We start from the raw sequence: 17415 nt of genomic DNA on the forward strand, positions 1-17415 counted from the left end.
TACATTCATTCATACATTTATTCATACATACATTCAAACATTCATACATTTATTCATACATACAGTCATACATTCATTCATAAATTTATACATTCATAGATACATTCATAGTCATACATTCATACATTCATTCATACATTCATAGTCATACATTTATTCATACATTCATTCATAAATTCATAGTCATACATTCATACATTTATACAGTCATACATTCATACATACATTTATACATTCATACATTCATACATTCATACATACATTTATACATTCAGACATTCCTACATTCATACATTTATTCATACATACATTTATACATTCATAGTCATACATTCATACATTCATACATTTATACATTCAGAGTCATACATTCATACATTTATACATTTATACATTCAGTCATACATTCATACATTTATACATTCATACATACATTTATACATTCATAGTCATACATTCACACATTTATTAATACATTTATACATACATTCATTCATACATTCATACATTCATACATTTATACATTCATACATTCATACATTTATATATTCACACATTTATTCATACATTTATACAGTCACACATTCATACATTTATACATTTATACATTCATAGTCATACATTTATTCATACACTCATTCATAAATTCATAGTCATACATTTATCTATACATTTATACAGTCACACATTCATACATTTATACATTTATACATTCATACATTCATACATTTATTCATACATTTATACATTCATACATACATTTATACATTCATAGTCATACATTCAGTCATATATTTATACATTCATACATTCATACATTTATAGATTTATACATTCAGTCATACATTCATACATTTATACATTTATACATTCATCCATACATTAATTCATTCATACATTTATACATTCATACATACATTCATACATAAATTAATTCATACATTTATTAATACATACATTCATACATACATTCATAGTCATACATTCACACATTCATTCATAAATTCATAGTCATACATTTATTCATACATTTATAGTCATACATTCATATATACATTTATACATTCATACATTTATACATTTATACATTCAGTCATACATTCATACATTTATACATTTATACATTCATTCATACATTAATTCATTCATACATTTCTACATTCATACATACATTCATACATTTATACATTTATTCATACAGTCATACATTCATTCATACATTTATTCATAAATTTATACATTCATACATTTATTCATACATTTATTCATACATACATTCAAACATTTATACATTTATTCATACAGTCATACATTCATTCATACATTTATACATTCATACATACATTCATAGTCATACATTCATTCATACATTCATAGTCATACATTCATACATACATTTATACATTCATACATTCATACATACATTTATACATTCATACATTCCTACATTCATACATTTATTCATACATACATTTATACATTCATAGTCATACATTCATAAATTCATACATTTATACATTCAGTCATACATTCATACATTTATTTATACATTCATACATTCCTACATTCAAACATTTATTCATTCATAGTCATACATTCATACATTTATACATTCATAGTCATAGATTCATACATTTATACATTCATACATTTATTCATACATTTATACATACATTCATTCATACATTCAGACATTTATACATTCATACATTCATACATTTATATATTCACACATTTATTCATACATTTATACAACCATTCATTCATACATTCATACATACATTTATACATTCATACATACATACATTCATAGTCATACATTTATTCATACACTCATTCATAAATTCATAGTCATACATTTATCCATACATTTATACAGTCACACATTCATACATTTATACATTTATACATTCATACATTCATACATTCATACATTTATACATTCATACATACATTTATACATTCATAGTCATACATTCATACATTTATACGTTTATACATTCATTCATATATTTATACATTCATACATTCATACATTTATACATTTATACATTCAGTCATACATTCATACATTTATACATTTATACATTCATTCATACATTAATTCATTCATACATTTATACATTCATACATTCATATATACATTCATACATTTATACATTTATTCATACATTCATTCATACATTTATACATTCATACATTCATACATACATTCATACATACATTCATAGTCATACATTCATACATTCATTCATATATTCATAGTCATACATTTATTCATACACTCATTCATAAATTCATAGTCATACATTTATACAGTCATACATTCATATATACATTTATACATTCATATATTCATACATACATTTATACAGTCATACATTCATACATTCATACACACATGTATACATTCATACATTCTTACATTCATACATTTATTCATACATACATTTATAAATTCATACATTCATACATTTATACATTTATACATTCATACATTTATACATTTATACATTCAGTCATACATTCATACATTTATACATTTATACATTCATTCATACATTAATTCATTCATACATTTATACATTCATACATTCATACATACATTCATACATTTATACATTTATTCATACATTCATTCATACATTTATTCATACATTTATACATTCATACATTTATTCATACATACATTCAAACATTCATACATTTATCCATACAGTCATACATTCATTAATACATTTATACATTCATACATACATTCATAGTCATACATTCATACATTCATTCATAGTCATACATTTATTCATACATTTTTACAGTCATACATTCATACATACATTTATACATTCATACATTCAGTCATACATTCATACATTTATTCATATATACATTTATACATTCATAGTCATACATTCATACATTCATACATTTATACATTCAGTCATACATTCATACGTTTATTCATATATACATTTATACATTCATACATTCATACATACATTCATACATTCATACATTCATACATTCATAGTCATACATTCATACATTTATATATTCATACATTAATACATTCATACATTCATACATTCATACATTCATACATACATTTATACATTCATAGTCATACATTCATACATTTATACATTCATACATTTATTCATTCATAGTCATACATTCATACATTTATACATTCATACATTCATACATTTATTCATACATTTATTCATACATTCATTCATACATTCATACATTTATACATTCATACATTTATATATTCACACATTTATTCATACATTTATACATACATTCATTCATACATTTATACATTCATACATACATACATTCATACGTTTATACACTTATTCATTCATTCATTCATACATTTATTCATACATTTATACATTCATACATTTATTCATACATTTATTCATACATACATTCAAACATTCATACATTTATTCATACATTTATTCATACATACATTCATACATACATTCATAGTCATACATTCATACATTCATTCATACATTCATAGTCATACATTTATTCATACATTTATAAAGTCATACATTCATACATACATTTATACATTCATACATTTATTCATACATACATTTATACATTCATAGTCATACATTCATACATTCATACATTTATACATTCAGACATACATTTATACATTCATATTCATACATTCATACTTTTATTCATACATTTATACATTCATAGATTTATTCATACATTTATTCATACATACATTCAAACATTTATACATTTATTCATACATACATTCATACATACATTCATTCATACATTCGTAGTCATACATTCATAGTCATACATTTATTCATACATTTATACAGTCATACATTCATACATACATTTATACATTCATACATTCATACATACATTTATACATTCATACATTCCTACATTCATACATTTATTCATACATACATTTATACATTCATACATTCATACATTTATACATTCATACATTCATACATTTATTCATACATTTATACATTCATACATACATTTATACATTCCTAGTCATACATTCATACATTTATACGTTTATACATTCAGTCATATATTTATACATTCATACATTTATACATTCAGTCATATATTCATACATTCATACATTTATACATTCAGACATACATTTATACATTCATAGTCATACATTCATACTTTTATTCATACATTTATACATTCATAGATTTATTCATACATTTATTCATACATACATTCAAACATTTATACATTTATTCATACATACATTCATACATACATTCATTCATACATTCATAGTCATACATTCATAGTCATACATTTATTCATACATTTATACAGTCATACATTCATACATACATTTATACATTCATACATACATTTATACATTCATACATTCCTACATTCATACATTTATTCATACATACATTTATACATTCATACATTCATACATTCATACATTTATACATTCATACATTTATACATTCCTAGTCATACATTCATACATTTATACGTTTATACATTCAGTCATATATTTATACATTCATACATTTATACATTCATTCATACATTAATACATTCATACATTTATACATTCATACATTCATACATACATTCATACATTTACTCATACATTCATTCATACATTTATTCATACATTTATACATTCATACATTCATACATTTATTCATACATTCATTCATACATTTATACATTCATACATACATTCATAGTCATGCATTCATACATTCATTCATACATTCATAGTCATACATTTATTCATACAATTATACAGTCATACATTCATACATACATTTATACATTCATACATTCATACATACATTTATACATTCATAGTCATACATTCATACATTCATACATTTATTCATACATACATTTATACATTCATACATTCAGTCATACATTCATACATTTATATATTCATACATTAATACATTCATACATTCATACATACATTTATACATTCATAGTCATACATTCATACATTCAGTCATACATTCATACATTCAGTCATACATTCATACATACATTTATACATTCCTACATTCATACATTTATTCATTCATAGTCATACATTCATACATTTATACATTCATACATTTATTCATACATTTATACATTCATACATACATTTATACATTCATAGTCATACATTCATACATTTATTCATACATTCATTCATACATTCATACATTTATACATTCACACATTTATTCATACATTTATACATTCATACATACATTTATACATTCATACATTCATACATTCATACATTTATACATTCATACATTTATACATTCCTAGTCATACATTCATACATTTATACGTTTATACATTCAGTCATATATTTATACATTCATACATTTATACATTCATTCATACATTTATACATTCATACATTCATACATACATTCATACATTTACTCATACATTCATTCATACATTTATACATTCATACATTCATACATTTATTCATACATTCATTCATACATTTATACATTCATACATACATTCATAGTCATGCATTCATACATTCATTCATACATTCATAGTCATACATTTATTCATACAATTATACAGTCATACATTCATACATACATTTATACATTCATACATTCATACATACATTTATACATTCATAGTCATACATTCATACATTCATACATTTATTCATACATACATTTATACATTCATACATTCAGTCATACATTCATACATTTATATATTCATACATTAATACATTCATACATTCATACATTCAGTCATACATTCATACATACATTTATACATTCCTACATTCATACATTTATTCATTCATAGTCATACATTCATACATTTATACATTCATACATTTATTCATACATTTATACATTCATAGTCATACATTCATACATTTATTCATACATTCATTCATACATTCATACATTTATACATTCACACATTTATTCATACATTTATACATTCATACATTTATACATACATTCATTCATTTATACATTCATAGATTCATAGTCATACATTCATACATTTATATATTCATACATTTATACATTCATACATTCATACATACATTTATACATTCTTAGTCATACATTCATACATTTATTCATACATTCATACATTCATACATTTATACATTCATACATTCATACATTTATACATTCACACATTTATTCATACATTCATTCATTTATACATTCATACATACATTTATACATTCTTAGTCATACATTCATACATTTATTCATACATTCATACATTTATACATTCATACATTCATACATTTATACATTCACACATTTATTCATACATTCATACATTTATACATACATTCATTCATACATACATTCATTCATTTATACATTCATACATACATTTATACATTCATAGTCATACATTTATACATTTATACATTCAGTCATACATTCATACATACATTTATACATTCCTACATTTATTCATACATAGATTCATACATTTATACATTCATAGTCATACATTCATACATTTATATTCATAGTCATACATTCATACATTCATAGTCATTCATTCATACATTCAGTCATACATTTATACATACATACATTCATACATTCATTCATACATTTATTCATACATTCATAGTCATACATTTATACAGTAATACATTCATACATTCATACATTTTTACATTCATAGTAATACATTCTTACATTCCTACAGTCTAAACTTTGACATACATTTATACAAATATTCATACATTTATATACATAAACATGTACCCAACACATTAATGATAGTCTGGTGGTCAGATTGCTGCCTTTCATGTAGGTGACCTGGGTTCAAATCCTCTCTATGAAAGGTTTAACCTCAAGTAGGATCCTTAGGCAAGAAGCTGTAGATAAAGAGTCTGACAAATGCATCAAATATGACATTCATACATATTCATACATTTATACACACGTTCATACATTCATTCCTTTATAGTCATACATTCATTAATTCATACATTCATAAACACACATATCTGCTTAACCCGATTCAGGATCACAGGTCGGGGGCTGGAGTCTCTCCCAGCTGTCATTGGATGAAAGGCGGGAACACCTGGACGGGTCAGCAGTCCATCACAGGCCAATCAAAACCTTCTGCTCTGGTCTTTCACCACTGAAACAACATTTTTCAGAGTCTTCAAGGGTGATGCGGCCCAGAAAACAACCTCCTAAACTGAAAGCAGACACTGAATATCCTGAGAACTGAAGCAAAGAATCCCATTTCCATACCAACCCCTTAAACTTCTGCCCAGCTGGTTAAAGACGCGAGCTGCTTTACCACTGAAAACAAGCATAAAATATATTTAAAAACTTCTCTTCATTCCTAATCTCCTTAGTTCCGTGAGACCAACAATGTTCTGGTGTTTGATGTCTTGAAAGCACGAGATTCTGCCCTTAACCGCCCTGATTTGTACACCGGAGGGCATAACGATTGATCACGTTTCCAAACTAAGAGCTCCTTGATGATAAATATTTCATATCCGCGCGGATCAATAAGTGACTCCGTATTAACGTGCGAGTTGTTCTGGAACTTATCCCAGACACAGATGATTTCAGCCGGGCTATTGATGGACTGTTTATGAGCGGCTGATAGAAGATGAATTGGTTTTGTGGCGTTGCATCCGCTCTGTGAGTCAGAACTGCTGCTCATAATCACATCTCAGATGACTGACACACCGCCTGTGATCCGCCGAGGAGAAAACAGACAACGCCGTGGGAATATTTCACAACTTTTAAACTCTTTTCTACAGCTGGTATCCGGAAAGTGGGAGACTTTAGGAAAGTTTAACTTTCATTTTAGCATCATGAATATTGATTAAGGTGTATAAGGAGAAACTTAAAATAAGGGTTATTATATTAATGAGTAATTTTCATGAATTCAATACATTTATATTCAGTTTAATTTATCAGTAATCAGTAGGGCTGGGCGAGTTAAGTTGTTATTATCGCGTTAACTCGTCAATTATTTAACGCCGACAGATATTTTATCGCGTATTAACGCAGGTTTTTATTATTTATTTTATTATTGTAAAAGTCTGTCCCTCACAGGCTTTTATTTTGTAAAAGTCTGTCCCTCACAGGCTTTTATTTTGTAAAAGTCTGTTGCTCACAGGCTTTTATTTTGTAAAAGTCTGCTGCTCAGAGGCTTTTATTTTGTAAAAGTCTACTGCTCACAGGCTTTTATTTTGTAAAAATCTGTTGCTGTCTGCTGTGGAACAGGAAAAGAAAGTAATCGGCGGATCCACCAAACATGGAGAAGGGTACGGAACTTTTACTCGGCCATTTTCATGTTAAAGTTCTTCCAGACGGCGGAGTCGACAGAACCAAAGTCATCTGTAAACACTGCCAAGTTGAATTGTCTTCTCAGCGTAGTAGTTCCAGTCTAAAATATCACTTAAAGGCAAAACACACAACTGATAGCAGCAAGTCATTCAAGGAAACAGACAGTGGAGCGAGGCTTCTACATAAAAACTACAGAAAGATGCTGATGTTAAAAGTGTGTTTGCACAACAAATGTTATGGCACTTTCATTCAACTACCTTCATCAACACCAAAACGAGGCTGGAACTCTGCTCACAGGACGCAGCAGGGGGTAAGAAGATGTTCATAAATTATGTTGCTGATATCGGATGTCATACAGCTTCATGTCAAAAGAGGCGAACTATCCCTTTAATCTTTTGAAAAGCAGCAGTGATGGCTGCTGGAGTGGCTCTTAATATGCATATTCTGTGTATCGCAGCACTGAGGGTAAACACTCAATGGGACAGGGTTTAACCCGACTCACCCTGGCAGGTATGAGGGCATTTTAAAAACATATTTTAACAGCCACTCAGAGAATATATTTTATCAGATAGCTCAGGAAATTATGCAGTTTCTGGAAAACAAAATCATGCATCAAATGTGCCTTCTTCAGCTAAAGGAAGATGCATGCAAAGGGTAAAAGAAGACACTGCAGATAAGTCACTTAACGTGTATTTAACTAAATTGTTCCACGTGTTTCTCTGACTGCATATTTCCTGTTGTAAGAGTACGTATAAATGTAATTTATTCAAAACAAATAGGGACATGCAGATCCCACCAGGACTCAAATCAAATGATCCTCCACCTTTCATTCCTGAAATATTTCCTCAGCAGCTTGTCAGGGAAGTGATAAGATACAGCACACGTTACTTTTACAGGACAAGTTTTTCTCCCACGCTGCTGTTAAAAAGTAAAGGAAGTCAGCAACAAGGCAGGCAAGAGGAAAGCAAGAGGCCAAGTCCCCACACAATCCAAACACATATGAGGAACAAAAGAAAACCTGGAAACACTAGCAATGGAAATGATGAAATATCAACTCACAAGTACCAAGGCAACCTGGAAGGAAGGAAAGACAACAGGGGAGTCTATGCACAGATCAGGGCAAGGGTGAAGAAACTAAAGGCAGGAAGCTCAACTAACAGGGAAGTGCACGGAAAGAAGTCTTTTGAGTAGAAAGTAGACCCAAAAGAATGCAGAACATGGGCTGAGGGTTAACTTCCTAGGAAAATATCAAAGTTACTTTAGAAACAATATGCTGACACTATGTTATTATGCTGGAAAAATTTTCAGCAGCTAACCTCTTTAAAGGGATAGTTCGCCTCTTGACATGAAGCTGTATGACATCCCATATCAGCAACATCATTTCTGAACATCTTCTTACCCCCTGCTGCGTCCTGTGAGCAGAGTTCCAGCCTCGTTTTGGCGTTGATGAAGGTAGTCCGGCTAGTTGGCTGGGGTTTAAAAAAATAAAGTGTTTTGCCTTTCAAAACAATATGCGTTCAACAGAGTAATACATTTGCATCACAAAATCGTTCTCCAGGAAAAAGTCAGACCTCACAATCTCTTGGCCCTATTTTCTCTCCCTTCGTATCACTGCCTGCTGTGCAGACCGAGCAGCAAACACCGTAACAGGCGCGGCTGTCGGCAGGCGGCAGCAGGCAGCGATACGAAGGGAGAGAAAATAGGGCCAAGCGATTGTGAGGTCTGACTTTTTCCTGGAGAACGATTTTGTGATGCAAATGTATTACTCTGTTGAACGCATATTGTTTTGAGAAGCAAAACGCTTTATTTTTTAAACCCCAGCCAACTAGCCGGAACTACTTTCGTCAACATCAAAACGAGGCTGGAACTCTGCTCACAGGACGCAGCTCGTATGGGATGTCATACAGCTTCGTGTCAAAAGAGGCAAACTATCCCTTTAAAGTTCCAGTTAACTTTTAGTGAGAAATGTCACAGGAGACCCCTCAAATTGACAATACTGATAACAAGGTCCAGAGGAAGCAGGGGAGGAAGTAATTTATTTCCACTGCGAAATGGCAAATGCCAATTCTCTGATGCCACCCTCACATCTATGTCTATGATTTCAATTCAGAGGAACTAAACCAAAAGCTAATAATAACAGATAACAAAGGCCAGTGTGCGGCGGACACGCCGTGGAGGAGCGAGGTTGTCACCTGACATCCGTAAATCGCCTCCAGGCCAGATTCCTCAGGTCTATTAAAGCCGGAAGTCGAGTAGGAGAGACGGCGGTGAGCAGGATGTGACCAGCAACAGCATTGGCTGGTTAAGGCTGGAGATTGGTGAGAGTGGACGGATCGATACGCTCGGAGCCCAGACACAGAGATGGAGGTTCAGAGAAAGAGAGAGAGAGGTGTAATTACTGCAGAGAAAGACTGAGAGAGAATGATGAAGGGAAAGTAAGAGGAGAAGATTTATCATTCTGTCTGTGTCTTTTCTGCTGTTTCCTTTGTGTCTGCTCGGACATAAAGTTTTGATGCCTGGAAGAATAATACTGGAGTCTTTCAAACTAAAGTTGGTGGGTAGAGCAGCCAAAAACTGTACTCAAGTAAAAGTACTGTTACTTCAGATTAATATGACTCAAGTAAAAGTAAAAAGTAGTCATCCAAATAATTACTGGAGTAAGAGTAAAAAAGTGCTCGGTGAAAAAACTACTCAAGTACTGAGGCTACCTTTACACGGAAATGATCTGAAACCAAAACGCAAAAGTGGCGTTTGGTTTTCACTTTTAAATCTGCGTTTAGACGAGCGTTTTAGGGTGAAAATCTGCGTGCATACGGAAACGCAAAAGTGTGTGACGTTTCATTATCGATGCAGTAAACACGCCAGATGGCTACGTGGCAACACTACCAAGACCAAGTCTTTCTACTTTCTATGTGACGAGAAACGCAGTTTTGCGTTTTCATCCTTTACACGGTGGCGCGACAGTGGAGCGTTTTCAAGAATTCCACTCTGGAGGGCGGATTCACTTTTTTTGCGTTTTCATGCCCCCCAAAACGCCGTTTCCATCTCAACGATACAGTGCATCCGCAAAAAGGTTTTGCGTTTTTAACACGTTTTCGTTTCCGTGTAAAGTGCCCCTGAGTAACTGTTGAGTAACGTCTGATTTATTTGTTAACACAAGCATTCAATCAGACAGACAAAAATACTAAATAATCATCTTTAGGCAAATTAGAGTTCATCCAATTGATAAAATAAGTTAAAATGAATTAATTAATTACAAAATAGAGGAGGATGTGGACTCTGGCTCTGGCCCTGGTGGACTCTGGCTCTGGCTCTGGTGGACTCTGGCTCTGGCTCTGGTGGACTCTGGCTCTGGCTCTGGTGGACTCTGGCTCTGGCTCTGGTGGACTCTGGCTCTGGCTCTGGTGGACTCTGGCTCTGGCTCTGGTGGACTCTGGCTCTGGCTCTGGTGGACTCTGGCTCTGGCTCTGGTGGACTCTGGCTCTGGCTCTGGTGGACGCTGGCTCTGGCTCTGGTGGACGCTGGCTCTGGCTCTGGTGGACGCTGGCTCTGGCGGACGCTGGCTCTGGTGGACGCTGGCTCTGGCTCTGGTGGACGCTGGCTCTGGCTCTGGTGGATGCTGGCTCTGGCTCTGGCGGACGCTGGCTCTGGCTCTGGGGGACTCTGGCTCTGGCTCTGGTGGATGCTGGCTCTGGCTCTGGCGGACGCTGGCTCTGGCTCTGGTGGACGCTGGCTCTGGCTCTGGTGGATGCTGGCTCTGGCTCTGGCGGACGCTGGCTCTGGCTCTGGGGGACGCTGGCTCTGGCTCTGGCGGACGCTGGCTCTGGTGGACGCTGGCTCTGGCTCTGGTGGACGCTGGCTCTGGCTCTGGTGGATGCTGGCTCTGGCTCTGGCGGACGCTGGCTCTGGCTCTGGGGGACGCTGGCTCTGGCTCTGGTGGATGCTGGCTCTGGCTCTGGTGGATGCTGGCTCTGGCTCTGGTGGATGCTGGCTCTGGCGAACGCTGGCTCTGGCGAACGCTGGCTCTGGCGGACGCTGGCTCTGGCGGACGCTGGCTCTGGCGGACGCTGGCTCTGGCGGACGCTGGCTCTGGCGGACGCTGGCTCTGGCGGACTCTGGCCCTGGCGGACGCTGGCTCTGGTGGACTCTGGCCCTGGCGAACGCTGGCTCTGGTGGACGCTGGCTCTGGTGGACGCTGGCTCTGGTGGACTCTGGCCCTGGCGAACGCTGGCTCTGGTGGACGCTGGCTCTGGTGGACGCTGGCTCTGGCGGACTCTGGCCCTGGCGGACTCTGGCCCTGGCAAGCTCTGGCTCTGGTGGACTCTGGCCCTGGCGAACTCTGGCACTGGCTCTGGTGGACGCTGGCGCTGGTGGACGCTGGCGCTGGTGGACGCTGGCTCTGGTGGACTCTGGCCCTGGCGAACGCTGGCTCTGGTGGACGCTGGCTCTGGTGGACGCTGGCTCTGGCGGACTCTGGCCCTGGCGGACTCTGGCCCTGGCAAGCTCTGGCTCTGGTGGACTCTGGCCCTGGCGAACTCTGGCACTGGCTCTGGTGGACGCTGGCGCTGGTGGACGCTGGCGCTGGTGGACGCTGGCTCTGGCTCTGGTGGACGCTGGCTCTGGCTCTGGGGGACGCTGGCTCTGGCTCTGGCGGACGCTGGCTCTGGTGGACGCTGGCTCTGGCTCTGGTGGACGCTGGCTCTGGCTCTGGTGGATGCTGGCTCTGGCTCTGGCGGACGCTGGCTCTGGCTCTGGGGGACGCTGGCTCTGGCTCTGGTGGACGCTGGCTCTGGCTCTGGTGGATGCTGGCTCTGGCTCTGGTGGATGCTGGCTCTGGCGAACGCTGGCTCTGGCGAACGCTGGCTCTGGCGGACGCTGGCTCTGGCGGACGCTGGCTCTGGCGGACGCTGGCTCTGGCGGACGCTGGCTCTGGCGGACGCTGGCTCTGGCGGACTCTGGCCCTGGCGGACGCTGGCTCTGGTGGACTCTGGCCCTGGCGAACGCTGGCTCTGGTGGACGCTGGCTCTGGTGGACGCTGGCTCTGGTGGACTCTGGCCCTGGCGAACGCTGGCTCTGGTGGACGCTGGCTCTGGTGGACGCTGGCTCTGGCGGACTCTGGCCCTGGCGGACTCTGGCCCTGGCAAGCTCTGGCTCTGGTGGACTCTGGCCCTGGCGAACTCTGGCACTGGCTCTGGTGGACGCTGGCGCTGGTGGACGCTGGCGCTGGTGGACGCTGGCTCTGGTGGACTCTGGCCCTGGCGAACGCTGGCTCTGGTGGACGCTGGCTCTGGTGGACGCTGGCTCTGGCGGACTCTGGCCCTGGCGGACTCTGGCCCTGGCAAGCTCTGGCTCTGGTGGACTCTGGCCCTGGCGAACTCTGGCACTGGCTCTGGTGGACGCTGGCGCTGGTGGACGCTGGCGCTGGTGGACGCTGGCTCTGGCTCTGGTGGACGCTGGCTCTGGCTCTGATGGACTCTGGCTCTGGTGGACTCTGGCTCTGGTGGACTCTGGCTCTGGTGGACTCTGGCTCTGGCTCTGGTGGACTCTGGCTCTGGCTCTGGCGGACTCTGGCTCTGGCTCTGGCGGACTCTGGCTCTGGCTCTGGCGGACTCTGGCTCTGGCTCTGGCGGACTCTGGCTCTGGCTCCGGTGGACTCTGGCTCTGGCTCCGGTGGACTCTGGCTCTGGCTCCGGTGGACTCTGGCTCTGGCTCTGGTGGACTCTGGCTCTGGCTCCGGTGGACTCTGGCTCTGGCTCTGGTGGACGCTGGCTCTGGCTCCGGTGGACTCTGGTGGACGCTGGCGGACTCTGGCCCTGGTGGACTCTGGCCCTGGTGGACTCTGGCCCTGGCGGACTCTGGCCCTGGCGGACTCTGGCCCTGGTGGACGCTGGCTCTGGCTCTGGCTCTGGTGGACTCTGGCTCTGGCCCTGGCGGACTCTGGCCCTGGCGGACTCTGGCCCTGGCGGACTCTGGCCCTGGCGGACTCTGGCCCTGGCGGACTCTGGGCCTGGCGGACTCTGGGCCTGGTGGACGCTGGCTCTGGCTCTGGCTCTGGTGGACGCTGGCTCTGGCTCTGGTGGACGCTGGCTCTGGTGGACGCTGGCTCTGGCTCTGGTGGACGCTGGCTCTGGTGGACGCTGGCTCTCCCGTCTCTTTCGGTCTGGTACGGTAGTTTCCCATGAGGGTTCGGGTGGCCATGACACTTTCTCAGGGTCAAAGAATATATGCTCCATTTGGATCGTAATCGCCTTGAATTTGACTATCTTTGATTTGCCTTGGGATGACATTTGTTGTGATTTGCTGCTATATAAATAAAACTGAATGGATTGTCTGACTTTGGCTTTTTCTTAAGTGGACTCCAGCGTGTTGTGTAGCACCATCTCTACGTCCAGAGAATAGAAATAAAAGGATTCTTTCAGATAATTCTTTCAGATTCTCTGCCTTAGTGTGGTACAAAGTCAGTTTTTATAGATTTTGAACAGTTACGACACAGAGTGCAGGAGGGGATAAAGGGTTAGTGTCGGGATAAATCCAGATGTTTGTCTGTGTGACCTTGGGACTGACAGAGCTTGGCCTTAGGCCTGTCCTTTAGCTTCGGGGAACAAACACACATTAGCAAAGGTCTCACGTGAGCAGGAAAACATAAACCCACGTCAACACATGCACTTATTAATACAAACGCCTGTAGCACACAGTGGTGCACAAAGGGCTTATGCATCCACATATTCACACCAACAGAGAGGAAAGTATGTGCAGATATAGTCAATCTCGCTCTGTATCGTGCCTGTGCACACACACACGTGCACGCACACAGTGCCCTGAGTAGCCAGCAGGGCTGTGGCTCATTAATATTGCATTGATCAGAGAGAGAAAGCAGTGGACTGGAAGATCCATGCGTGTGTGTGTGTGTTGTGATCTTAGTGAGGGTCGGCTCGAGTTTTAGACTTCTGGAAAGAGGAAGTTTTAGGAAAGGAAGAAGAAGCAAGAAACATCCACAGGTCTTTCCTCTTTTACTGTATTTTATTCAGAGGTGGGTAGAGCAGCCAAAAATTGTACTCAAGTAAAATAACTGTTATTTCAGAATAATATGACTCAAGTAAAAGTAAAAAGTAGTCATCCAATTGATAAAATGAATTAAAATGAATTAATTAATTACAAAATAGCTTAAATTAAAATAATCCAGGTAAATTCAAGAACTTCAATAAAAAATAAAAGACTTAGGAAATGTTTAAAACATATGTAACCCATATGTAACCTAAAAAACAAACATTCACCTATCCATGGGGGGAAAAACGAGTTTAGGAAACTTAGCGCTACATGTTTCCTCAAGTTAGATGTTGAGTTTCTGCTGAAATGTGCGTTTGTTTTGGTTGACACAGAAGACACATAATGTAGCTGCTGTTTCTCACTCTTTGTAAGGTAAACATGCTTTCAGTATGAGGCCTCGTCTGCGTCTTCATTTCCCACCGTTGGTTCTGACATTTTTCATCTGTTTCTTTGTTTGTTTGCTACGACTGCTAATGCTAAAGCTAACCCGTCCCGCCGGGATAAAAATAATGAGGCGTAGAATACCAAAGAGGTAAGAAGAAAAGTAACCAGCTCATTGTAGCCTAATGTAGCGGAGTAAGAGGACAGTTTCTGCTGCACACATCTACTCAAGTAACAGTATAATTATAATATATCTGTAGGACTGGCACTGCACAGGCAGCTTTTTTAAACAACGCTCACCTCTTCCTGGGTGGCTTGGTTCAAAAAACTCATGCTACTCAAAGAACTGGGGTTAAAGTTCTCTAAAGTTCTCTTTCAAAGCATTTGTTTCATGTCTCACATTGGCAAAATACTGACTCCCAAATGACTGGTCAGCTCACGGTCAAGCACAGCACTCGTTCGGCACGGCTTCATGAGAGAAAGTTAGCAAGTTTAGCTTAGCCTTCAAGCCAAGATCGCTAACAAACATTATATTAACATTACAAAATAAAACCTTCCCAACACATTTAGTCAAATGCAATGCTGTCGCCATCTTAATGAGCATAATATATAATAATAATCCTGCTAACTGTATTATTACACAGGGCTGGACTGGCATCTGAAAAGGGCCCGGGCACTTTTTGATCACTGAGGGCCCACCGCATATATATATACACACACACACACACACATATATATATATATACGATGTCTGGAAGCATATACTAAAGAAGATTGTATGTTTGTGCAGTTTCACCAATTGAAATGAAGTGCATCGGCCTACATTAACTCATTGGCTGCCAGCCATTTTCAGTGCAGAGAGACCCATACTGCCAAGTGTTTTACAGTATTTTGACGGATTTTCCAAGACCCACAGAAAAGTCTGTCTTATGATTATGTACACACCGAAATTACCAAACGAAAGAGTAGACTCTCTTCTTTCATCTGGAAAAAAAAGTTTGTTTCTACCATTTTCAGTCCTTTAGTAATAGACAGTAGAACATAGGTTGGTTTCACCAAAAACAGCTGTTTGACCAAAAAAAACGGAGAAAACAAGCTTCTTTTTTTTGTGCAAAGTGGCACTGCTGCCACCTTGCGGGTAATTTTGCCAGTATATTCTCTGTTTAATGTTTACAAGCCTAAGATTTAGTGACGAACTCCGCTAGATTGTCCCCCAGCCCGCTCCGTTAAAAAAACGCAATTGTCGTCTATAGACGTCAATGGCACCGAAAGAGTTAAAGAGCCCACATGAAAAAAAATGCTTTTTCACTACTCACAAAAATCTTCTTGGGGGAGATGGTCACAGTGTCAAATTGTGAGCTTACTGAATGGAATGTTAACCCCCGCCCCCCAGGCATAAACTGTAATGCAGCTTGAGACTGATCAAAAGAGCCTAAAGGCGCTAGCATGGTTGCCGCGTCTGTCACGGCGGTGTCGCACCGTGACGTCAAAATGACGTTTCAGGCCTGGCGCTTCCCTTGAAAAGACGGCGCAGCGCGTTGTCGTGCACCAGTCGATTTTTGTAACTTGGCGGCGCCGAGCACAACGAACCGGATGGACCGATGTGAGACCAGGCTCAGTGAGGAGATGCGTTTGT

Source organism: Odontesthes bonariensis, chromosome 22 (assembly GCF_027942865.1).
Source record: "Odontesthes bonariensis isolate fOdoBon6 chromosome 22, fOdoBon6.hap1, whole genome shotgun sequence".
Lineage (NCBI taxonomy): Eukaryota > Metazoa > Chordata > Actinopteri > Atheriniformes > Atherinopsidae > Odontesthes > Odontesthes bonariensis.